Source organism: Rhinolophus sinicus, linkage group LG01 (genome assembly GCF_036562045.2).
Source record: "Rhinolophus sinicus isolate RSC01 linkage group LG01, ASM3656204v1, whole genome shotgun sequence".
NCBI lineage: Eukaryota > Metazoa > Chordata > Mammalia > Chiroptera > Rhinolophidae > Rhinolophus > Rhinolophus sinicus.
The window spans coordinates 206,569,784-206,595,863 of NC_133751.1; positions in this window are offsets into that span (position 1 = coordinate 206,569,784).

Consider the following 26,080-nt stretch of genomic DNA (forward strand, 5'->3'; position numbering starts at 1 on the left):
GCCACATCTGAAGTATGATAGTGTTATGGTTTACATGCTTGTGTGCCCCCAAACTCATGTGGAAACCCTGATCCTCAGTGTCATATGTGGAGATGGGTGTCTCCACCTCCATTGGGAGGTAATTAGGTCGTGAACACAGAGCCTCATGGTGGGGTTGGTGCTCTTAAAAGGAGACACACTAGAAATCTGGCTTCCTCTCTTTCTCTACCATGTGAGGACATAGCAAGAAGGTGTCTGTCTACAAATCAGGAAGAGAGCCCTCACCAGGAACCAAGTTGGCCTGCATCTTGACCTTGAACTTCCAGCCTCCGGAACTGTGAGAAATAAGTGTCAGTTGTTCAAGCCGCTCCATCTGTGGTATTTTCGTTGTAGCAGCTTGGGCTGAGTACCACAGACGAGTCAGTGGTGTGTGAGTCATTCCCCACTCACACTGCTGTGTCTCTGGCCTTCTGAAGGCTTCCTGCTCTGTGAGTTCAGCTTATTCCAGGGCCCTCGGCACTGTTCTGCCCACCAGCTGGGCAAGTGGACTTCAAGTCTGCTCTATTGACATGGGGGTGAGTGTGGGGCCTCCTTTCCTAAGCCACCTCCTCCAACTCAGTGTCACCAGAGAGCCCCAGCTTCTGCGGGGGAGAGAAGGTCACCAAGCTCTTGCTCAACGTGAAGGACCAGTGCTATTTCTCAGTTCGTTCTGGACTCTCTGGAAGTCACTGGAGGACAGAGGGAGTGGGTGGCAGGGTCGGTGTGTTCCCACAACTGCCTGCGAAAGCCGGTGGTCCAGGACCTGGGGGTTTTCAGTGCTCGTATACATTCCAACAGAGACACGACTAACATCTGGCGTGAGTCTACAGTCTGAGGTAAGTAAATACAAGCACAGGGAATGGAAATTTTATCGGTTGACTCATTCAGGAACCTGAAACTTCAGAACAGCTGCTCTGCTTCTGAACCAAGCTTGACAGGATGGGGAAATAGACGTAATATCAGTAAGGATGCAATCAGTTGACCAACACGAGCGAACCACCCGAATTAGTTGCCATCGACAGAATGCTTCATCCAAGAATAGCAAAATACATTGCAGAATTTTCACTAACCGGGCCTTATGATAAAATAAGTCAAGTAAATTTCAAAAGAGTGACATTTTATAGGGTCAGTTCTATAATCAGCAGAATGGAATTGGAAAATAAAAGATCTAGAAAATTTCAAATATCTCAAAAACAGGCAAAATAATCCTATGCTGAGAGAAATCAGAACAGTGGTTGCCATGAGATTGAATGGAAAGGACACGAAGGAAATGTCTGGTGGGGGTGGAGGATGAAGGTGGTGTCTGTCTTGATGGGATGTTGCTCACACAGATGGATAAACATTTGTGAAAAGTCATTGAATCCTACACTTAGGTTATTTGGATGTGTATAAATTTTACCTCAATTAAAAATAAAAAGTACCTGAGGCAGCCTTTCTTCCCCCTGACTGACTGTGAAAATGACACTCTATACGTAGGGGGACCTTATGTCTTTATTGTATTGTTGTCACAGCATAATTACTACTAACATCCCCTTTCACACCCAAGTGTCCTGATGTGTGCAATACACCTGTGGTCATTTTGCCTCTGATGGGTCGGTTTTTAAGTAGGGCCCAGGCGGGGTGCCCACTAGAAGCAGAAGAGGTCAAGGTGAGGTCCGAGATGGACATTAGGTTGGACTACTCTGGGAGGGGAGGTGGGAGGGACTTTTTTTGAATGGTTAATTTGGGGAGACCTAGATCTTGCTGGTTTTATATCATTACTTTGGCATGTCCACATGGGGAAATCTGAAGCACGTGTTAAAAAACAACAACATATTGGCACAAAATGAAATGTAAAATTGGCACGAAAGCAACATGGCCTCATGCCCAGGGTTGTGAGCAATTGCAAATCTGAGATTAAAAGGGGCCCAGAGGAAGAGAGGAGGCCGGGACTCAGCAGGGAGAGGCCAGCGGAGCAAGTTGCCAGGAAGACAGGGGCTGTGAGCAGCACCCCATCGGAGAGAAGGATCACAGCACCCGCCTGGCACTGTCAGAAGGGGGACCTTATCCTCCACCTTCAGTTCTCCACCAATTTTCCCCAATTCCTCATTTCTCCCCTTTCTCTGTGTGCATAAGGGCCAGGATTTCTTTTTATTTACCTTCGTTGGAACAAATGCATTATTTACAGAGGTCTTTTCTCATTAGCTTATAAACAAATTGAACCCAACTAAGAAGATCGTAAACATGACCTCACACATGGGCAGAGAAATCATGTGACAGCATCAGCATAAGATTATTATACATATGGGCCAGGGTACGCACATGCCAATTTCATTATATTGTCGTCATCTGTTAGGTTTTACTGAGTCACAAACTACCCCCAAACAACACTGATATATGGGCTCATGATTCTGTGGACTGGCAACTTAGACTGAGCTCAGTTGGTGGTTCTTCTGCTAGCCTTGCCTTGGGCGGCTCACGCAGCTGCAGTCAGATGGCTGGTCAGCTGGGCAGCATTGCCTCCCAGAATGCCTCACTCACATGTTTGGGGCCACACACATCCAGCCCTGTCTTCTTCACATAGCCACTGGGTTCCCAAGGCAGCGAGAGGAGACAAACCCTAACAGACCAGCACATTTCAAGCTTCTGTTCATGTCCTATTTGCTAGTGAGACATCAGCCCAAATGAGTCACATGACCAAGCTTAGATTAAAGGGATGGAGTGACAGACTTAACGTGAGGGACTGCAAAACTTTGCACCCATAATTTTTTCTCAGTCTACCAAAGTTCTAAAATCAAAATCTCCAAATAAAAATAAAAAATTTAAAAAATCACGCAATATTGGCAGACGCCTAAAAACACTTTCTGAGCCCCGTGTGATGAACAGTCCATGTGAGGGTGGTCAACTTGATGGGCGAGACGGAGCACGTTTTGTTGATGCGCCCCCCCCCCCCCCATGAGGCTGGGATTTAAAATCAATTATTAAGGATTAAGTAGCACTTAGACTCAAATGTTACTATGTGGTTGCTGGGCACGTGACATTAGAAAACATAAGGTATGGGAAAAGCATGTTTAATTTCTGGATATTGCAAACAGTTGTGTTCTCCGCTCTAGAGACATGTCAGCCCAGGATGGATTTCAGCTGCGGAGAACCACAGTGGTCTGAGGAGCTCAGTCTGTGTTCAGCGTCACTCACAGTCTCTTAAGACCATGGGGAGGAAGGATGCTGAACGCAGTAAGGGATCAGATGATTTTGATCACAGGTGACTCACAGATGCTAAGGCTTCTTCAACATGAAAGGGGTCGCCTGGAAGTCCTAAGGAAGTGATGGGTGAGCCCTGGGCACAAACCACAGCTTTTGTGTCACACAGAAGGTTTGCATCTTTTCTTGAGGTCAGGTCAGGGCAGCAACAATTGGGCTAAGGATGGGGAAAAAACCTACAATCATTCCTGGAGTTAATAGGATTTTTATCATGATTCCTCCCCCACACACACACCCCTCTCACCCCCCTGGGAGAGAAAGCACAACCTCAATGCTGCTTGTACAAGAAAACCACAGTCCTGGTCAGGGGTGGGGGTCGGGCATGAGCTTTATGAGATTTGCCGGCAGCAAATGTTAAGGAAACTCTTTATCTCCACCTGGGACAACATCGTCACACACCAGCCACTGGTCTAGCTTAGATGAGGGCAGACCCGAGAAGAAGTGTGACATGTGTTATTTATTTAGTTAATAAGTTCTCAAGTAAAGCTGGGATGATGGTAAAAACCTCATTGCCAGTTTCTGGGAAATAATCTGGAGCCAGCACTTTGGAGAATAAAACATCCAGATGCAAACTCGTGGATTACACATTCAGAAAAAATGTGTTCGAATCAGTAGTATGCTGGATAACCCCTCTGTGCGATAACCATGGCAACAGGTGAGCTGGGCAAGCGGGCTGCTCCTCTGGAATGATCTGCATGACAATGTCTGCCTTAGCCAAGTCCTGCAAACCTACCTACCTACTCAGCAGGGAGGTCCCCAGGGTAAAGACAGGGGTGTCATGGGTGGGACTTCAGAATCCGCTATGGACACTGAGAAGAGAAGAGAGCCACCAGAGAGCACATTGGTGAGCAAGTTTCCAGTTGGGCATTGAGGCTCGGCCCCCCTGGAAAACTCACATTGGAGGGCAAGGAGCCTGGAATACTGGACCACCACCTCCCTCCATGCTGGGCTCAGGGCTGGTTTCAGGGTGTGAAGTCCAGGCACTCTGGCCTGCCTATGACCAGCTGGGCATGCTTCCAGCCCGTGAACGCCCACAGGCAGAATGTCGTGAGTGCTTGCCGTGGGAGTGGGGCTGTCAGTGTGGAAGGGACAAAGCTGGGGTACTGACAGCTCCTGCTACCTACTGTGAGCAGTGCCCGATGGTGGGTGCTCTGTCTTAGCACTTAGTTGGTTTAGCAAGGTAGCCACTTGGTTGTAAGTCCCTGGGAGTTTAGAGTTTTTACTTCACTGTAACCTCGTTTGTTCCGATGGGTCCACCAGCAAATTAATAGAAAAGGACTCTGCTGATTCTCTGCCAGGGAACAGAGAAGGACAGTTTTTTCTTGCTGGAAGTGAGTAAAGGCCTTCGTGATCAAATACCAAGAAAGTTCGCACAGCGCAGTGGACTCTGGCCAGGTTAGAACCCAGCCCCTGCACACACCAGCTGTGTGTTCTTGGGAAGTCAGTTAACCTCTCCGGGCCTCAATTTACTCATCAGTACAATGTAGGTAATAATAGCAGGTTTTAAAGATTAAGTAAATTAATATTTGCAAGTATGTAGCATAGCATCTGGCTATTTACATGTTTATTGTCCAAACAAACAGATTTGAGACCGAGACCCTAAAAACTCACCCGTAACCAGGGGGTCCAGAGACTGCAGACTCAGGTGCTGGTCCCTTGGAGCAAACTTCCTGAGAAAGCCAGGTGATCTGGGGGACATTTCCAGGCTTCCCTCACTGCACACCACCTCTCTCCCCTTTGCAATCCAACCAGTGGGTAGAATAGTACATAAAGAAACTGGGAACCATCAGTACGGGTAACTCACTGGGCCACTCCACAGCTCGGACGCATGGCACCCAGCCTCGTCATTTCTCAAAATGCATTGTGATGGCACCAAGTTCAGGGCCTCCCAAGTGCATCCCATTCCCACCAAACCTCCCACCTCCTTCCCTCAAAATTATCCAGCCTCCCCACTCGTGTGTTCTGGCTTTTCCTGGGTCACACATGTGTGTTAAAGACAGGATGTCAATCCAGGTAGTTCTGTCCTTGTGGACACAGTGTTAGGGTCTTTTGGAGTCAAAGGTTTATGTCCCAGCTCAGATTCAGGCATCAACTTTTAGGTGATAGTTTCCACAAGTACAGGAGAAATGAATGGAGCCTGGGGGGACGTCTCTACCACGCGTGCACATAATCGTGCCTTGTTTCTAAGGAGAGGGTGCCTCCCACCTGTGCTCTCATTTGTTCCTTAAAGCCTTTCTTAGGGACCAGGAGGTCAGTTCCTGTAACCAGTGTGTACGAAGGCTCCACGTGCTCTCAGCCCCGTGCCAGGCTCTGGAGACTCACTGCTGTGTAGCATGCATTCCATGCCCTCGGGGACGACAAAGGCAACGTTCTTAACTATACTGAGATGTACAAGGAGAGTGTGATGGGAGTCACCTCTGATTCCCTCACCTTTCAATCACTAAGAAAGGAGAAAGAGAAGGCACTTTTCAAACGTGGTAGGGGACCCCACTAGTGTGCTCAGTATCTGCTCCAGTTAACTTAACCCTAAATTATTTACACAGGGACAAAACTTTTCTTTTTCTCACCAAAAAGCTAGATTAAAAGGGGAAAAGGGATACAGACATACTTTCTTCAATTCATACTGTTTAACTGGTAAGAGGCTTTCTCTGAGGCCAGCTTTTGATAAGGTGGGAGCAAGGCAGGACCGAGCACTGAACCCCTGGCTGGGGAGAGGTGTGGCACCCCCATCTGGGACGAGGAGGTGGCACACAGAGCTGGGACCGGAGCAGTTGTTGAACGTGCCAAGGAGAGGGCACTCACCACTTGTGGCTGGGCTCTAGGCTGCCCAGCTCAGATAAACAGCCTTTCTATCAAACGCTTTCATCTGTTCCATTTCCTTTACTCCAGAAGAGATTGTCCAACACATGGATTCGCTCTTCTCTTCAGGAGCATCCAAACTGAAGAAATGAGAAAAATACATATGCCCTCGCTTCAAGTCAGGAAATCACTTGGTCACTTTTCAAGAATGCTGACTGGTGCTCAGTCCAACTGAGAACAGGACACAGACTCAGTTTTCCACTCTCGAGTTCCATAAAGACCACAACGTCAGGAAGGACTTGGAGAGTGAATCCGAAATGGAGTCCCACTTGGGTTAATTTGGGGGCCCGTTAGTCTTCCTTTCTAGAAGCTGAACTTGGACGTTTGCTATTAACGTTTGTTGTTATCCAAATGGAATTTAACCAAATATTCCAGAGAAGTACTTGGATTTCCCACACGTCCTAGAAAGTAGATCATTGTGAGACCACAGAGAACACGAGAAGGCACGCAGCAGGGGCTGGCCCCACCCCCGTTGTGGTTAGAGCTCGGCGGTGAGGCTCTGGAGTCAGACAGATCTGAGTGTCCATAGGAACATGGACGCTTCCAAATGTGTTGCCTTTAACAGGTTTCTTAAGCTTTCCAATGCCCTTTTCTCACTTATAAAATGGGGACAGTCACATCTTCCTCACAGAGTTGCTTTGAGATTAGATGTGTTCATTCATGTGGAGACCTGATACAGCTTCAAATCCCACTGAGACTCAAAACTTTTGTGGGTATCATTTTTGACTGTTGAGAGGTGAGGACTAAAGGTATTTATCTATTGTTTTTCTCATGTTGAGATGTACAAATATGCACAAAAGTGAAATGGTCCATGTCTCTCTCACAGAATTTCACTGTCCCTCTCTTAGCTCACCCTCACCTTCCACACCTTTAGAAGCAGCTGCTTACAAAGGAACACTTACCTTCCTACTTGCCCTAAATACATCGTTATTTATTTAAAATATAATTATAAATACTATTGGGGCAAAGGTGCTATTTATGTTGGGTAAATTTTAATGAGGATTCAGAGGAAGTGATGAAAAATAAAATAAGATGGTGATGGCTAATAAGAAAACTGGCTTCTAAACCTTTTTCATCGCTGTTTTTGAGCACTTTGATCATGATTTGTTTGGATGGGGTTCTTTTCATGTCTTTTGTTATTGGATGCATTGAGCTCCTTGCTTCTCAGTGTTCATCTAATTCTGACAATTTATCCATTATTTATTAAAACGTTTTTTCCAATATCTGTACAATTGGGATTTGCAAAGGAGACTTTTGAAAAGATCACTTTGCTTTCTCCTGGAGAAAGAATGGTGGGGTGGGGGACAGGGAACATGAACAGGTAGATGCAGGTAGATGCTTAGGACACTATTGCTCAGACCCAGGTGAGAGATGACCAGGTAGCACTGGCCAGGGTGATGGTGATGATGATGGTGATGAAGAGAATTCAATCAATTTGAGTGTTTGTGAGGTAAAATCAGCGACTTTTATAGCCATGGGTGTGAATGAGCTCACCCATACTGGACTGAGTTTGGAAGAGGAGAGAAGCTCATACCAAACATCCAGGAATCTTGACATTAAATAATTCTGCAGAAGAGAAGCCTCGAAGGAAGTGAAAAGAAGTGTCGATAAAGATAGCATGAAAACCAGGAGAATACGTTTTCACACAAATTAAGGAAAGAATGTGCTCCTCAAAGCACGGAGTAGTCAAAAGTGAAACAGAAAACGTTCTTCCTACCCCATCTTTCCACTTCAATATTCGAACCTGTTCTTTTTACCCCAAATAATTTTTATTTGTTTATTGTGATAGGGTGGTTGATTTTATTTATTCATTTTTTATTTTTTTCAGCCATCCTTCCACCATTCTCCCCTTTGGCAACCATTAGCTGTTTCTGTTTTATTTTGTTTGTTCATTTGTTTTGGTTTTTTTTTTCCTTTAGATTCCACATACTACAAGTAAAACTGTATGACATTTGTCTTTCTCTGTTCCTTTCACCCTAAAGACTTAACTACTTTTGTAGCCTTTGTGTCTAACTCTGCATCTTTCTTATTTTTTCCGGCTCTCTCCTTCTCTTTTCTCATCTTTATCTTTCCATCTTCCTCTCTTTAGTCTCCATATTCCTATCCCCCGCCCCTCAAAAAAACTGGCCCAAAAATGTCATAGTATTTCAATTCACAGAAGCCTTTTATCCAATTCATAGTCAATAATAGTTGTAGAAAAAAATCAATACAAAATTAAACAGACAATAACTAAAGCTGCACAGAGTAAAAGTTGTTATTGACTAAAATTTTGCAAGAAATAAATCGTCCTGCCTAAATTTATTTATTTATTTATTTAGTTAGTTAGTTCATTTCAAATGTATGAAACAACATAGTGTTTAGACATTTACACATCTTATGAAGTGATAACCCCCAAGTCTACTACCCCTCTGACACCGTGCATAGCGATTACAATACCATTGACTATATTCCCTATGCTATATTTTACATCCCAGGACTATATATTTTTAAAATTATAGTTGACAGTCAATATTATTTTATATGAGTTTCAGGTGTACAGTGCAATGGTTAGGCATTTATATAATTTATGAAGTGATCCCCCGATAAGTCACCCTCCATAGCCTTTGCAATATTATTGACTATATTCCCCATACTGTATTTCACAACCCCGTGACTATTTTGTAATTAGAGTTGGTAGAAATAATAGGTAATGACCACGAAAGAAAAACATATAATGGCAAAAGCAGTGACTGTTGAAATTACACTGACTGACGATTCAGATACTGATTTTCATTATAAACTCTTCCTAACACATGAAGAAAGTTGACCTTGATGGAAATTATTCCAATAAAATGAAAATGGAGACAAGTGAAAAATATTTATTTTAACCTATGGAAAGTTGGACAAGGGATCATATTTGGTTTAATGGAATTCACTCTAGAAAGTAACTATTTCACCGTAAAACCAGCAGTGCTCTTCGAGCTCCGATTAAAATGTTTCTCCTCAAAATATCCTCAGGGTAAAAAAGTCTCAGAGGTCAAAACATCATATTAACCCAATTTATTTGCATGCGGTTGTGCAAAATAGTCTTATGACTTAAAATGTTTTCCTTCGATTGTCTATTTTCTCTGTTCATTTCTACTTTTGAGTATATGTGTTTTCTTCTCCATTCATGGCTCACGTATGTCAGTACGTTTTACAAGGTTAATGTTAACAATTTGGAAAACGAATGATACTTATTTACGTATATGATGTTTTGTGTATAATAGGAAGTTGAAAATATTTCTATGTGAATAAATACAAAATGAACCAGTCATTAAGTGCCCAAATCTTTCCCCTCATAAAATCAGTCTAATTTTACTTATATAAATACCTTGAAAGTTAGTAAGCTCTGTACTAGCAACAACCCTTCATGTTTTTTTTACAGAGCAATGTTCTCAGTGAAGTAAGATTTTATAATATTTGTGGATTAGTTTGAATTTGTTCTTTTCTTTTAATAAGAAAAGAAAAATGGTCTCATGGGCTGTAAGCCTGGGGATCATGTTTTCTTTCTCATGTTCTCTGTGATTCACCATATTGTTTTAGGCAAGTCACGCTGTCTGGGTCTTTACTGTCTCCGTTCTTGACAAGCCAGATTGCGCTTGAAGGGTCATCTCTCCACCGAGGTTGTGAGGATCTGGAAGGTCGTGCGTGTGTTCTGTCTACAGAAGGTGAACATTAGGCCAGAGCTTTTCATCACATTGGAAACCTAGAGTCTAATGCCCAGAGGGCTGAGATTGTGTTGAGCAGTCCACGGTGACTTCCTGAGGTGACAGTGATAGTATCAGAGTGTCTCCCTCAGTGGTGACCGAATCCTGGTGCTCGGTGGAGGAAACGTCTCTCTTGGGAGGAGGTGGGGACAATCGCCTCTAAGGAGAGGGAGACACCCTTTGGTTCTCTGTGAAAATGGCTGTTGGGATTGGTCCACTGAGCTTTTAGTCATAATAATTTCTGGGCGTAGACGGAGCACAAGGTGATGGGCAACAGCCAGAAGCAGTTCCTCCAGCTCTCCCAGCAAGGTCGGAGAGGTGACGCGCCCTAGTGGTCTGTCTGGAACCACCTTGCAGGGTGTACTTGAGGTCCAGTTGACTCATTATTGCTGTGTTTGGACAACTAGACCAGGGCAACACTGACTTTGCCCGCTGGACAGACCCTTCATCTGTCAGACACACACACACACACACACACACACACACACACACACACACACACACACACACACACACACACGGCAGCCTTGTGAGGTCGGAAGCACCATTTCTGCTTTTACAGATGGGCTTTTACAGTCTGAATGCTCAGCTGATTGCTCACAAACATTCACGTACGTCTCCTCCCACGCAGCCCCAGGGAGGACTGAGCAGTTTCTCTCCCCACATTGATGCTGGGTTTGGTTAGCCATGGGACATGCCTTGGCCAAAAGAATGTGAGCAGATGTGACATGAGCACAAACCTCCAGTGTGCTCCTGCCATTTGGCTTGACTCTTATGCACTGAGCTCTGCCATCAAAAGAGCTTTCCTTGGGGAGCGGCTGTCTCTCCAGCCTGGCCCCCAGAACAAAACCTTTAGGCACAGCAGACCTAAATTTCACCCCAAACTCAGAGCCAAGCCCAGCTGACCCACAGCCTGAAACAGACCAGTGCTGAACAGCTGCACTGTATCAACGTGTAAGTTCATGAGCATGAGGATAAATACTTGTGATGAGCTTGGAGCTCGGGATGGTTTGTTATGAACCACTACTGTGGGTAGCTAGCTGATACACCGGGCTGCGTCAGTCACCAAGTCAGGGAGAAGTTTCATTCCGAAGATCCAGCTCTGCTCCTCCCCAAATTGCATGCTTTTAAAATCACACCATGTAGGGCAAACAGTATGAAGGGGGGAAGTCAGGACGAATTTGGGGAACCGTCCCGTCTGCAGTACAGCTGGCTACTGAAGCTTCCGAAAGGTGCAATGAAAAAGAGGAACATTGCACAGGAGCTTGTTCAGGAGAAGGGTTTGTTGACAAATCCTCCTAGCTTTAGGTTTCCAGATGTGCCACATGAACTGTTGCTCCATCTGCCCAAATAAAAAAAAATTTACACCCATGCTAATCCATGTGCTTCATCTGTGAACCTAAAACATTTCGATATGTAGGTTTATTTTGTATTTAAAGTTGGCTGAAATACCTGTTTTCAATATTGCAGATAAAAATCTACTACCCCAAGTGTTAAAATAGAAATATTTCACAGAAGAAAGGAAATTACAAAACACGGTTTTCACACAGGCTCTATCTGTCCTCCTAGCAGGAGTCATGTTTGACTCACCCCAAACCCCGAGCCCTTCTCCTGATGTTGTGTGGGCAGACGGTGTGGGGGTGGAAATCACAAATATGGGAATACTGAGTGTTCCAACATTTATGAAACGGAGGAGTGGGTTTCATTTCTGTCCACTTGCTGGGTACTTCTCTCTCCTTTGCTCATGACATAAATTAAGAAAATATAGTGAATTAAATAAGAGATTTAGGGAAGCAGTGAATCAGCAGAAACAAAGTGACAAAGAAAACCTTATAACTGCACATGGGATTGGGGTAGATGAGCAAAGTGTCAAATTTCCATCTTTTTATCACTTCAAGAATAAGAATTAATTGTTATAAGCAAAGTATAAAAACTACTTTTTTAAACATAAAGCTCTTGAATCGTGGTGATTCAAAAACAGATGTCTCTTCATTTTTACTTTGACTTTTTTTTTTATTCCACTAGGAAATGTTTTGTGTGCATGTTTATAAGAAACCTATGAATTGTTTAGAAACAGGGTTTCCCATCTGAAAAAGCCATACGAAGTCCCTCCTGGGCTCTACAGTCTCTGGACTTGTACCGTGAAGTTGCCGCTCTTTGTGGAGACGGACATGGAAATCTCCTATTTCTTGCCCACGCAGACATGGCAGGCGCTGGGCTGAGAGCTCTCTATACGCAGTGGTGAGTCATCACGACAGCTCTCGAGGTCCGCTGTGTAATCTGCATTTGCAGACGAGGCTCAGGGGAGTTACTTTCCCAAAGACATAACTAGTAAGTGATGGAGCTCGGGATCGAACCCAAGTGTGTCTGGCTCCAAATTTCATGCATTTCCCAGAACTACAGACGACCTCCCCCCAGGCTGCTTCTTCTTTCCTGAGTTGAGGGGTCAGAGGAGTGACGCTGACCTTTGAAGGAAGTACAGGGAACGTGCTCCTTGGAACAGAGACAGGCTTGTGACACGATAAGCACCTCCAGCTCAGGCCATGTCTCTGTCACTCATGCTGGGCTTCATCCAGCTCATCCCTCCACCACCACCACCACGTCTTTCTGTTTTCAATTTGGGGCCCTTTCACTAACTTATCTAGTGGGGAGATGTGTGTGGGACTCAGTCAATGTTCCTTTTAGTTAGGAATCAAATGAAAACCTTTGTGTTTCCAGAGAGGGCATTGATGGGTAAGGAAGTTGACATAATGGAAGGTTGGAGATTTCACTTGTGCTTTTTCTGCTTGCCTGTCATTAACGGAGTTACTCACGATTGAGCTACAGTAGCACAGAGACATATATTTAAAGAATTAGCCCTGACTGTTTCAACTTTGAGTGGGAAATTTGATATTTCTTATAATGTATTTGTTTTCCCAACAGATGCCAGTGTCAGCAGCACTGTTGAATCACCAGTGACTTGGCAAAGAGTCATGATCAAAACTAAAAATTAACATTGTAGCATTTTCTCTAACGTCTGACACCACTTTTTTTTGTTCTTCTCGTAGTTATAATTTGCAGTTGATTGAGCCAAAGATTGAGGGATTATTTTCGATTATTCTTTTCCCTCCATCCTTGAAATCCAACACATTAGCCCATATTATAGGTTGGTCGCTAAAATCTCATCTGTCTCTTCACTTCTCTCCATTACTAAGGCCACTTCTGTGGTCCCTGCCACCAGCACCTCTGCTTTAAGTGAATTGGGGTGTTGGTCATAGTGATACCAGAGCAATAGGTTCCAACAGGGACTGTGCCCCAAACCTAAATGTATGGTGACCTTCCTAAAACCCATCGTCTGCACTGGGGAGTCCAACTTTAGGCCCAAGCTCGGGCCATTACAAGGGGAAGCCATGCACCCCTCACCAGTCTGGGGTGCAGTCAATGCACTGCAGTCGTCTGGAGGGAGCTGTCACCGAGGCCTCGGGCACCTCCAGGCTGCCGTGCCCCACACACATCCACAGCACATCCTCCATCCACAGGCATCTGTGCAGAGAACCTTGGCTGAGGCACTTTCCCCCTCTCTCCTCAGTGCTTTTCCACTCTCAGACTTCTCCTCTGTCCCTCCACGGCCTCCGGGTCTGTGAAGAGGCCGAGCCCCCTCGGCAGTGAGATAATTCCTCTGTCCGCTCAGCATCCACCTGGCCCCTGCCCAGTGCCTTTCCCTGGGGAGAACGGGACAGTGGGGAGCCCGTGCCTCTTCCTGCCTGTTGCTTGCACTGTTGCGTCAGTGAGAAAGCCTTGATGGTTATTTTCACCTTGGCTCGTTGCCCTAATTGGCCATGTCAACATTCAGTCTACACAGCAACCAGAGGCGCCTTCTGCATTACGAATAAAAGCGAGGCCCTGCCCTGAAGCAGAGGCACTTGGGGATGCCCCTCTCCCAGTTCCCTGCTTGTTTAGTGAGCACTGTTCTTCTACTCAACCTGCAAGGCAAATGTTCACTTCCAACCACGGGGGCAGCAGGAGACAGTATGAAGGGGGAAGGGTGGGGGAAGCAAAGACTGAACTTACCTTTCTCCTGGTCAACCGCTTTCCTTTTCCCGTCTTTCCCACACAAGTACACATTTTGGGGCAGGGCTCAGCCTGGGAAAATGCAGAAATTGAGTTGACTGCATTGGGCCTGAGATGCTCCACGAGCATCTCTACGGAGGCGTCAAATGACCGGTGGCCTAGCCCCCTGGTCCCCTTCCCTCCAGAGGAACACACATGGCCAGTGAGGGAGCTGGGACCCAGGGACGCTCTAGGAGGATCGGTCCAGCCCATGCCAGGGCAATTGCTGTCCTCACTGCAGCTACAATGTCAGTCATTCAAGTTTCTAGAAAATTGTATGGTCTGCCTTTCTGCACAGGCCTCGTGAGGGTTCACAAGGCTTATTTGTCTTCAGGGAATAACATTAACTTTTAAATACAGTTGTAACTTTTCCATTTCTTACTGATCTGGATTAATTTGGCCAGGCCTGAGCTTACACCTATCAAGCATTCAACTTCTCTGGGAAAAAATCATCAGAAAAGCGTTCACCCACCATGGCTGCTCTGACTAACGGCTCCGTGGATACGTTCTCTCAACTGTGGGAAACGCAGTTTGGTGGTCACATCTGGGCCTGGCCCTCTGTGTGTGGTGCCCCATAACCAGGAAGCAGTGGGTGGGTAGGACGCCCGGGGCAGAGGGCAGCCCTGACGCTGAGTCACCCCATTCCCTGCCTCTTGGCCACAGACATTTGGCAGCTGTCACTGCCCCTGCACCAAGTGACACTCTTGATCCCATGGATGCCTTGGTACCCCCAGAGCTCTGACAGTCCACACAGCTAGACATTTGTTCCTAATTTTTCACCCACCTCCCACTCCACAAGTGACTGGAACATCCCCCTGCGGGGTTGAAACCACAAGCTAAGGACTGCTGACCTAAGGAATAGCTATTTTTGCTTTTGAAGATTCTCAACACAGAGCATGGAAGTATTTGTATTTTGGCATTTGAATTAAGAGCTGAGTAGTCTTCTGGGGACGTTATGGGTTATTCCATTAACTCTGGGAATCAGACAATATTTTCTCAACTCCTTTGCTGAAGGCTCCCAAGAAATTCAACACAGGGACAAAGGGACAAAGACAGTTGCCTGAGTTTCAGGGAAAGGAAAAAGTTAAAAGGCAGTAGCCTCAGGCGGCTTTGCCTTTGAGATAAGGGAGGGCTGTCTTCCATGAGTCTCCCATGAATCTCGGGGATTTGGTGCCCTGCCCTTAGCTCACAGCTATGAAGCCCATACTTACAGATCCAACAGCCCACAGTGGGGGCCCTGTCCACTTATAAGATATCAAAGACCAGGCATGCCCTTTTCGTGCGTTGCCTGAACTCCTCAGCTGGGTCGACCCCTCACATCCAGCGTCTTCACAACGCTGTTGATGACAGAGGTTAACTGCATTTTGCCGTATGAAACCTGAGAGCCACAAAAGAAAATGCCAGACCCAATGCAACTCCACTTATGGACGGCACCTGCCATGGGCACATTTGATGGCCTGGTGAGAAACTTGGGCCCATAGAGGCCTGGTAGGGGTCAGCTGATTTCCCAACTCCAACGTATGAGGCAGGTGGGGTAATGGGCAGAATTTTCTAGAGAGCGTTGTGGGTGAAGTGGCGTCAGCGATTCTACCTCCCACGGGCACTTTCCAGCCATCACCCCTGCTCTTTGAGAAGCAAGTCATCAGCACCACCACCTGCAAACCACTCCATTGCTTCCGTCTCACAAGACTGAGGTGCATTTAGCTTTCACCTGGCTTAGCACAAGGACCCATGAGAGCTACGAGCGTTGCCAGCTCCTCACAGAAGGAGGAACTGAGGTGTGGGGACAGTGTGCAGCCCCTCAAAGGACACACATCTGGGTTGGGACGGACCCAGGGGAGCCCATCACCCGTGTCACTAGGTTCCCGGGAGCACCAGGGGATGAATCTTGCTCTGGGGACACCTGGATCGGCCGGATCCGTGGGAAGGATGATCTCGGCCCCACTCCGCCTTGCTGTCTCTCTTCCTCCCTCTCCGTTTCTGACACCAGCTTTTCCCCCTGTGTTCCCACCACCACCTCCTTTCCTGACGACCCCTGCGTTAGTGTCCTCTAACTGCTATGACAAACTGCCACATACCTGGGGGTTTAAAATAACACACTCTATTGTCTTATAGCTCCGGGGGCCAGCAGTCCAAACCAGCATCCCCGAGCTAATGTCAGGTGATAGCAGATCTCTGCTCCCTTGGAAGGCTCTAAGGCAGAATCCACGTTTCACATTTCCCCGCTTCTGATGGTGGGCACAGTGGCCATATCACTCCACACTCTGCCTCCACGGTCATGTTGCCCTCTCACGTCTCCCTCTAGCTCCCTCTTAGAGGGATCCGTGTGGTGGCACTAGGGCCATCTGCACAGAGCAGGATCATCTCCCCATCACAGTTCCTTAATTTAATGACATCTGCCAAGACCCTTCATGAACTAACCATCACAGGTCCCAGGGCTGAGGATGTGGATATCTTTGGGGAAGCCATTTTTCAACTTACCTCAAATTCCAAATCTATAGCTTCACCCTTGATCTTTACACTGAACTGCAGACTTAAATTTCTAACAGCCCCCCAAACCCCTGAGGTCGGGGAGAGAAGGGCTTTGGACCTGCCCCAGGCCACTCCCTCTGGACAGTCACATTGATGTATAATTCTGAGACCTGGTGCCACAGTGACACAGGAGGACCAGGCAAGGTCCTGCCTGGTCCCTGTGGCAGGTCAGGCTGCACCCACTAGATGAGGAGGAACTGACCACTAGAAAGTCTGGGGCTGTATCCCAGCTGACTGGGGCATCTGGAGTGCCTGTTGGATCTGTACGCTTCTGGCCTTGCTTTGTTTTCAGCCGCTTCGCCATGGTCCAGGTGGCGGGAAATGTCTGCAGGCTCTGTTCCGTCCTGAGCGTCCCATGTGGAATTGTTTTCTTGCTCTGGCACATCTGCAGGGAGGGTCAATCACCATGATATAAGATACAACAAAGGCATTGGAGGAACAAAAGACCAGAGGCAGCAATGAAAAAGTAACTCACTCCAAGAATGGAGTCTGTGTCAGGAGGGACCAGTAGGAAGTCACATGCCACGGTGGGGCTCCAGCCAGATGGATGTCACATGGGCCTTGTGAAGACACCTCTCCTCGGATGGTGGGGCCCTCGCCAGGGGTGCTCAGCACAGGTGTTGTGAACCGGGGTCCCCTCTTGTATGCAACATCTGGAGCTCATCTCTGCTGGCTCAGCCCCTTGCCAGGAAATGAAATCTTCTGTAAGGAAGGGGGTGTGTGCACACAAATGCAGGTGTGAGAGAGGCCCCAGAGCTGCAGAGAAAGTTCTCTGTGACTTCTGGGAGTTTAGCAGGAGGAGAGCACAGCTGTGTTGGACAGCCTTAGGAACCAGTCTGAATTTACATGACAAAAGGAAGGCCAAGGAAGCCATGGCGTCACCTAACTGGCTTGTCATGAGACCAGATTTCTCTTAATTTTAGCAAGAATCTAATGTTGCTTCCAAACGGAAATGGGAAATTCTTACCATTAAGCCTCATTTTGATGGCTCCTAAAACAAGGCATAAACGTGAGCAAAATGTTTGTGGTCAAACCTCACCCATTCCTGGTTTCTAAATCCTAATTCACCGCTAACAGAACACACCACAAGCCAGCTTCTCACCGGAAAAGTCACGAAGCCACTGCGTTGAAAAGCAGACATTATCACAAATGCTTTAATTCCTATGGAGCTTTACAGAAAACACGTCTGTCCGTCCACAGCTGGCCTCTGGCCTCCCACCCACCCACAAGACCAGCATGAAAGCTCTTGTCCTTCAAAGCTCTCCTCTCTGCTTGTCTGTGGTCCTCCACGGCTGGTCCCCAGAGACTGAAAGCACAATTCTGCATTAACAAGCAGAGAGCATCCTCACAGGGTTTCCATGCTTTCAAGGAAAATTCTATTTTACTTTGCTTGTTTCTCTCTGATTGAATTTTTAATGATGCTAAAATAAACCCAAATGAATCAAAGTGTTGAGTAAACATAGCTAATTTCTAGAGCATGGGTTCTCTGCCAGTACTAAAATAGTGTTCTTACAGCGACTACAACAAAACAACGGTAATGAATAAGGAAGGGGATTGGCCCACCGACTGCCCAGCGTGACGCCTGGCTTCATGACTGTCCTCATGGAAAGGTCTAGAATGGCAGCCAACTGAGCAGCTTCAAACCCACATTGAAACAAATCAGAAGCTCTTTTGATAATGATTGTGGCAAAGGGGAGAAACCCATAAATGTGAGTGGAGAGGGAGAATGTTTCATTCTATTTTGAAGTGAGAACTATTTGAATTGGCTGTCTTTCTGAGGTTGGCTAGACTTTGGAACTCCAAAGGCTGGAATATGGCTCTCCTCATCATAAGAACCAGCGATAACACCCAATAAAATGCTAAGCTTTGCAGTAAAACACGGGAGATTGTGGTCTGTGGACATGAATACCCAAAGCAAAGTCTCCATGTTTATTCCTCTTCTTTCCAGCTACAAATCTACTCCGTTGGTTTCCTTTTAGAAACTTTGGGATTATTAGAAAGGGACTATTCCGGTCTGGGACACTGATCTCTGTCTCTTCTCCCCCACCTCAGGGACAGTGTCTTATGGCGTGGCTCTGAAGGCTACCTCCCCTGCAGCTGGTGGGCTCCATGAGATGGTTCTCAAAAACTTCAGTTACTGTTGAAATCGCCCAGGGAGCTTAAACAACGCTGAGGCCTGGGCCCCGCCCCCAACATTTCTGGTTTACTTGGTCTGGGGCTGAGATTTTTGAAAGCTCCCCAGGTGGCCTTCAAGTGGAGCCAGGGTCCTGGGACCCTCCCTCTGTGGGCACAGATTTCCTCCTCACCCTTAAAGAGGATTTGACTAAAGATGAGGTCTTAGTGTGCTCGAGCTGCTATAACAAAAATACCGTAGACTTGGGGGGCTTAAACCACAAAGATTTATTTCTCACAGTTCTGGAAGCTGGAAGTCTAGTATCAAAATACAGGTAGATCCGGTGTCTGGTGAGGGTCCGCTTCCTGGTTCATAGCTGACCATCTTCTTCCTGCGTCCTCACTTGGTGGAAGGGGCCGGGGACCTCCCTGGGGTCCCTTTTATAGGGCACCAATCCCACCCATCAGGGCTCCACCCTCACGACCTGATCACCTCCCAAAGACCCCACATCCTAATGTCATTGCCTTGGGGGTTAGGATTTCAACATATGAATTTGGGGGGTGGGGAGATACACACATTCAGTCCATAAGAGATGGGCCTTCCAAGTGCGCCGGTGATGGCCTGTCCAGATTGACAGGTGCTTGCTTCCTGAAGGCAGGGAAGCAAAAACAGATAAAGAATGAAAGGGAAGTAAGTGGTGCAGATAAACAAATATAACATGGCCCTAAAGACACTTTTGTGGGGCATGAAGCTGATACATTTTAGGGAGCCCTATTTAAGAAAAGCAAGATAAAATTAGGAATACAGAAGTAAGAATAGGGCGTTGGAAGGTCCGTGGAGTGGAATGCCCTGAATCCTCAGCCTTATAAGCTGGCTAGAAACCCATCTTGGCTTATAGACAGGTTTCTAGCCAGCTCCTAAATAAATGAATGGTGCTGCCACGTGATAAAATCGAGGGTGCTCGTTGGACATGAAGCTGGAGGCCACACTTTTCACAGGGACAGATAGGCATACTCATTTGAGTAAAAGGGTGTAAAATATCATGTAAGATCTTGCCCCATTTTTATAAAGAGCTGTATGCACACTCATGTCAAAGAGTGTCTTTATCATCCAATAGGAAAGTGGATGATGGTTTCCTATGAGCTGTGGGATTTCCGGCCCAGGAGTCAGGTCACGGAATGGGACATGTCACTGCCAAGTGGGACTGAGTAGCGGTGTTATGGTCAGGACACACCAGACCCAGGGTGCACACGTGGGGGGCAGCACGAGCCCTCAAGGCCAGATAAAGCTGACGTAAATCTTGCAAATTGCCTGTGAAATTGCTCCTTAAAAGGCTGGGATTATCTCTTTTTTTGGACTCTGTTTTGGGTAGGAAAGGAAAGGTACTTGCAACATACAGTCTCTAACTTGGAAAGAATCCCGTGTTTGGTGGACTATATAGACCTCTGAATACCATGGGCCACACAAGGAGGACAGCTGGAGAGTCACCTTGTGCCCCTTGGTGCAGTGACGGTTGGCAGAGAGTTTGCAGTGACATGAATGAACAGGAGGCACTGCTGCAGTCCCTGACACCAGGACGTGTTTCAGTATGATGTCTGGAGGCTTTCCACATTCCAAAAAGTGTAAACACTCTGCCTAGAGCTTTTTGGTGTGATCTTCTGCTAAGATATAGAAATGTCCCGTCAGAAAAACACCACAGGCAGTTCTAATAAAAACCCCACCCACCCCCCACCCCCAAAAAAGAGGAACTGATCTCTCTGGAAATTGCAAACAAAAACCTGTGTGCATGCAGTGGGGCTGTCTGCCCCCACAGACTCTGACCGGTGCCCTTGGCCTTCTCGGTAGAATCTGCGTCGGCATCACCGTTGCCTTGCATCTTTGCAAACAAATTGAGTTGTTTTCTTCTTTTCCAGTTGTAATCGTGCTGCACAGGCACATGGCAGTGATTAGCAGGCATTACATACTCCAAACCCGATGTCATCTGTGGCTTTGGATTTGATTTTCCCTTTATGGGACTGGAAAAATCTGAGTGTCCGGCCTGGAGATGGTTTGTCTTTGTTGTTCTGGCGGCCCCATGGCAGAGCTGGCAAAGGGGGTTGGAGGAGAGCGAAGAGGCTTCTGACTGCTGGTTCTCAGGACAGTGGCTGGCCCCAGGCCCGGCCTCTCTCGTGTCCCCATCTCCCCTTGGCAGAGGCCCCCATTTGCCTTCTCAAAGCTCTCGGAGGCCTCCACAGACAGGTCCCTGCGCAAGCAGTTGAGGAAGCAGAGTGTGGATCCTTAGACAGCCCAGGAGGTATGGGGCACCATGAGTGTGAGATGGTACCTTCCACCTCCTAAAGACAAATTGCAGACGCTAGAATATTTGACACCACATTGGTGCTGGGGGGAGGGGATTTCTCAGTGTGCCCCATGGAGACAGACACCTGGCAGTGATGAGGGACACTCTTTGGTGACACTTGCTGGAGAATGTGCCCTAGGACGAGCTCTGCGGAGTTCGGGATGACTCCTTCCAAACAAGGGTAAATGATCCTGACCACCTCCTGGACCCTCTTTTCTCTGAGCCAGACGAAATCATTACACTGTCCGTTTTCTTTTAGGAAAAGCAATAAAATGATCACTTCTTGGGGGTGGGTATATTTTTAGAATACGGTAAGACAAGGCAGGCAAGTCATGGGCTGGGCATGGAAGAGCAGTGAAAAGAGAGAGAAGATTCTTTGCAGGCATGTCACTTAAGACCAGTGAAGAAAGGAGAATTATGCCGTCCACGCTACGCTGACACTGGGTCCTGGGCCGACTGTGAGAGCTAATCGAGGAGGGCCCTAAGGAGTGACTCTTGGTCTGCAAGTACATAAGATGCAGGTAATTTGAACAGAATGCCGATTAGAATCTGTAGCGTGTCAGTGGAGTTAGATCCAAATGCTGATACGTAGAGGAAATGCAAAGCTATCGCATTGTCATACATGGTCAAACAACATAATTAAGTCCACACTGAACATTCAGAATCCGTCGTTCTTCATTAGGAAGAACTTCCATGTGCCAGGTATCGTGCACCCACACAGGGACGGGAATGAAACTGCTGTCACCTGTCCCACTTTCTCAAGACGCAGGTGTGGCCTTTTTCCTTTACGTTTCCAATTAATTTCGCAGGTCATCTCTCCACTTACACACGTTATAATCCTTCCCTCTCCCAATGTATCCCCAAACTCAGTTCAAGGAGGTTTCAAGCTTGAGCTGAAAGGCTCAGTGGAAAAATACATGGATTCTGTCATTCTGCTTTCACACTGGAATGACATCACCGTGGTCCCTGCGAGCAGGCGCCACCAGCTGGACTCGTTTGTCCACGGCCAGCAGGACCCTCTCGCTGGTCTGTGGAGCCCAAGATTGGGCTCCAAGGTGCATTCATTCCTTCAACAAGCATTAATGAGTGCTGACTGTGTGCCAGGCACTGGCCTGCGTTCTGGGGTTACCGCAGAGAACAAAACAGACAAACATTCTCGCTCCCTCTTTCCAGCAGTGGAAGTGGACAAAGAATAAAAGAAGCCGTGAAATTACTTCTAATTAAGTCATGAATAGAAAATGTTAAGGAGGAAAACTACAGTAAGGAAGGGAGATACGAAGGGTTGGAGAGGAAGGGTTGACGCATCTTAAATAAGAGCACGAAGGAAGTGAGGGGGCTCATCCTGAAAATATAGTTCAGAAAAGAGCCCTCTAGGCAGAAAGCACACCCAGTGCAAAGGTCCTGAGGTAGAAGCGAGTGTGGCTTCATCTAGGAAGAGAGGCAGGCAGGTGTGGCTGAAGGGGACTGACCAGGGAGGCAGCGAGGGAATGAGGACTGGGATTTTTTTCTTTGTTCACTCTCACATTCTTAGCTTTGGGCATGAAAGCACAGGATTGTGACACGGCAGCAGAAGCACAGGGCTGCCAGCTTCTGTCAACATCCCTTCCCATGTGCCTGATGGAATCATCTCCAAAACTCCACTTCCTTGGTGGCAAGTTTTTAAAATATTCTCCAAAGCATATATTATTACTTTTGTACAAAATACATATGTGAAGCTCAGCTAAATTGAGTAATTTGCATAATAGGTAGTAAAGGAGGGTTTTGAGTCTAGATCAGTGTGTTGTCTTTCCAAGCCACCAGTTTCCTCTTACTCCGAAGACGGGCATAGTCCAGGAAATGAAGGACATCCATAAGAAGACCGCACTGTGAAAAAAGAAATAAAGCCCACTGTACGCATAAGCAGAGGTTTTCCCAACCCTTCTCCAGAAGCTGAGGCTAAACAAGGATGGATTCTATAGAAGTGGCTCAGGAAAGGCTTCAGGTGACATACAAAAGAGCCCTAGAAGAACAAGGCCAAGGTAGCCACTTTGCCCACTCCTGCTGAGCATTGTATTGAAGGTCTTAGCCACTGCAATAAGGCCAGAAAAAGAAATGAAAGGTTTAAAGAGCACAGAAGAAGAGGTAAGTACACACAAGTGGAATGGCCTCCTCAGAATTGACCCAGCAGAGATTGAGAAGCAGAGGGCATTTATTTACCCATTCCTACCCCCCATTTGTCCATAGTTATCCCCAGTGACCCCCTTCCCTGCCACCCTTCAAAGCTACATCTGCACACAGCCAAGCAAACTCCTGGAGCATGAGGGAAAACCTCCAGAAGAGGGGAAGAAGGGCACAGTTGCTTCGGGCGGGAAGCTGTCAGCATGCTGAGAACTTTCCAAAGCTATAGGTGGGCTTAGAAGATAACGGCCATCCTTCAGTCAGGAATACATCAAGAGCGCTGCCTCTCAGCACTAATTAATATCACAGTGTGTGTTCTAGTCACTCACATAGAAAAAGTAAATGAATAGAAGTTGTAAATATTAGAATGGAGTATAAACAGTTCCATTATTTATAGATGTTATTGTAGAACGCATACAAAGTAAGATGAGAACTGAAAATGAACTAAAATGAACAAATCAGTTCAATAAGTGTCAAGTTACAAAATAACCACCCCCAATAGCTTTCCCGTATTTCATCAATGGCAATCTTGAAAGTACAGGGAGACATAATCTATCCACAATAGAAACGAAATATAAAAGAGCTGAATGTACACACCCTTACCTGTAGTCACTGTCCTGGTTTTTGTTGCCCTTAGGTAAATACTATATTTGATATACATTTTATATCTTGTCTGTACTCTGAATTTATTTTTTATTCTGGCTTGTTGCCCTAAAACAAAATTATACCCGAAGGCTCCCAAAACTCAGTGTCGCTAGTCAAATATCTCTTCTTTCTCTATTGATAATATTATTTGCACTCACCGCAACCCATTTGGGCCACAAATAGCAACTATGGCTCTTACACTTTTGAGGGAACTTGCCTCTATTTTTGATATCCAGGTTCGATTTCAACTAGTGTGGAAAACTGGCTGAATCGGGAGAGCCTTTCCTCCTTTCCTTGGGATAAAAATTAGCTCCGACGCAGCCTGCAAACATTATCCCCACACACTCTGAGTGCACTTCCCTACATTTCAATCTAGCAATTTATTGAGATCTTTGAAAATGCCAGATGCCCTGTTTCCTTTTTAATCAGGCTTTTTTTTTTTTATAATACATCCGGGATTTCAGATGGTGAAAATACTTTCCTCACACATGCACTTTGTATTTGTGGCAAAATAAACAGAGGCTCCCCAGTGACCTGAGTTGAGTAAAAGATGGCAGAGCCAAATCGTCTATGCGTTTGAATCAAGTCATTGCAATAAGGTGGAAATAAGGAGATGAAAAAATAATTGAGTGAGTCTGCCTGCTCCTCCGCTTGACGGCGTAATGGCATCTGTACCCCTAAGAGTGAAATGGGCTTGTTTCCCTCAGCTGGTCTCCATCCTCAGTGTGACATCTCAATCCTAATCTGGAAGTGTGAGTCTCTCTCTGTTCTGAGTGGGATGCATGTGTTTAATCACACACACTCTTCAAGCTGTGTGCCCGTTTACCCCACTAACTCTTCATCTGATCTTAGAGCAATAAGTGAGTGAACCTACTGGAAGAAAAGTGTGTTGGACTTCAGTGAGGCTCACAGATATGACATACTATGTTTACAGATTTTTGTAAGGTAACTAGAACTTAATCCTCCCAATGTGATTCCACATGTTGGTCTAGGGTCTGACTCATGCCCAGGTTTTGTTGTTCTGAACGCAGACAGGATTTAGACCTAGTGTTGGGGGAAGAGTCTGGGACCACATAGCTGGAATGCTAGGAGAATGTGTGTGTGTGTGTGTGTGTGTGTGTGTGTGTGTGCGCGCGCGCGTGCGTTTGAAGGAGTTGTAAATAAAAGGAGAATGTGGCCCTTGGTGGAATTACAGAGATATTGCGGGGAAATATTTGCTGACATTTTTGTTGTAAGGGGTCCAGTACAACTTTCTCCTCTCTTCCACTTTCAGAAAAGTAAATGTCTTCAGAAAGCTTCATTATTGATTACAGGTCTGTGGGATCTGTAAGCACAGCCTGGGGCGATGTTATGACAGAGTTAAAGCAGGAGAAACCAGAGTTGGTTTGAAAATAAAGATTTTACAACACTAAGAGACTCTTAGCTCCGATAGCTTACATTTGGATGTCTGCTTTGGATGAACCAACTGCTTTTCAAAATAGAAGAGAATTATGAAAATGTGTCACTTGGCAAACATAGAAAGCAGATGCTCGTCATCATTGATTTTCAATAAATACGTGTTAAGCAACATGATTGATACCGCTCTGCAGGGTTCGGGACCTTGGAAACTGTGGTATCCCAGAGACAGCGTTACACAAAGAATGACTCATCGTAGATGCATGCCATCTGTAGCCTTCCTTTCTCCGTGCTGCTGGCGTGGAAACTTCCGGTCTGAGGACGAGCCACGCACTGCACAGGGAGATGGCAATGCTCTGGCCATCTGCCTGGGGCTGGATGGAAAAACAAAATCAGGGAGAGGTGATTTGGGAATGAACCTTAATTTCTTTGAGATTCCGGGGAGGGTGCATTTCATTTTAGGACATTTAATTTCCCAGTAAGGAGGGAGGATTTATAGTTAAGGCTGTAATGGCTCCAAGGAAATTTAGTACTTGAAGAAGGCTCACATCATTAAAATCTGGGACATTTTCTATTTCTGGCCTTCAGACTACTTAGAGGCTACTATGTGGTGGTGTTCACTGCATAACCCACTTGTAAATAAGACTGACCAACACACCACCTATGGAGTAGAACTGGGAATGACTTTTCCAGCTGAACAGAGTAAACATGGCAGTCACGTAATTAATGTCCTATTTCCTCCCATGCAAGGCCTTCTCAGGAGCAAAGCCAAATTGCTCTGGATTGTTCTGGATTGGTAATACAAAACAATGGATGCATGGGACAGGAACGTCGAAGGGTGCTTTGCTAACTTGATCAGTTAAATTTCAGACACAAATGGAGTTTTAGAGCAGCCATGGTCACTGTGAGAAGGTCAGATATATATGGGATATTTTTCATTATTGTACAGCGGAATCTCTAAGTTGT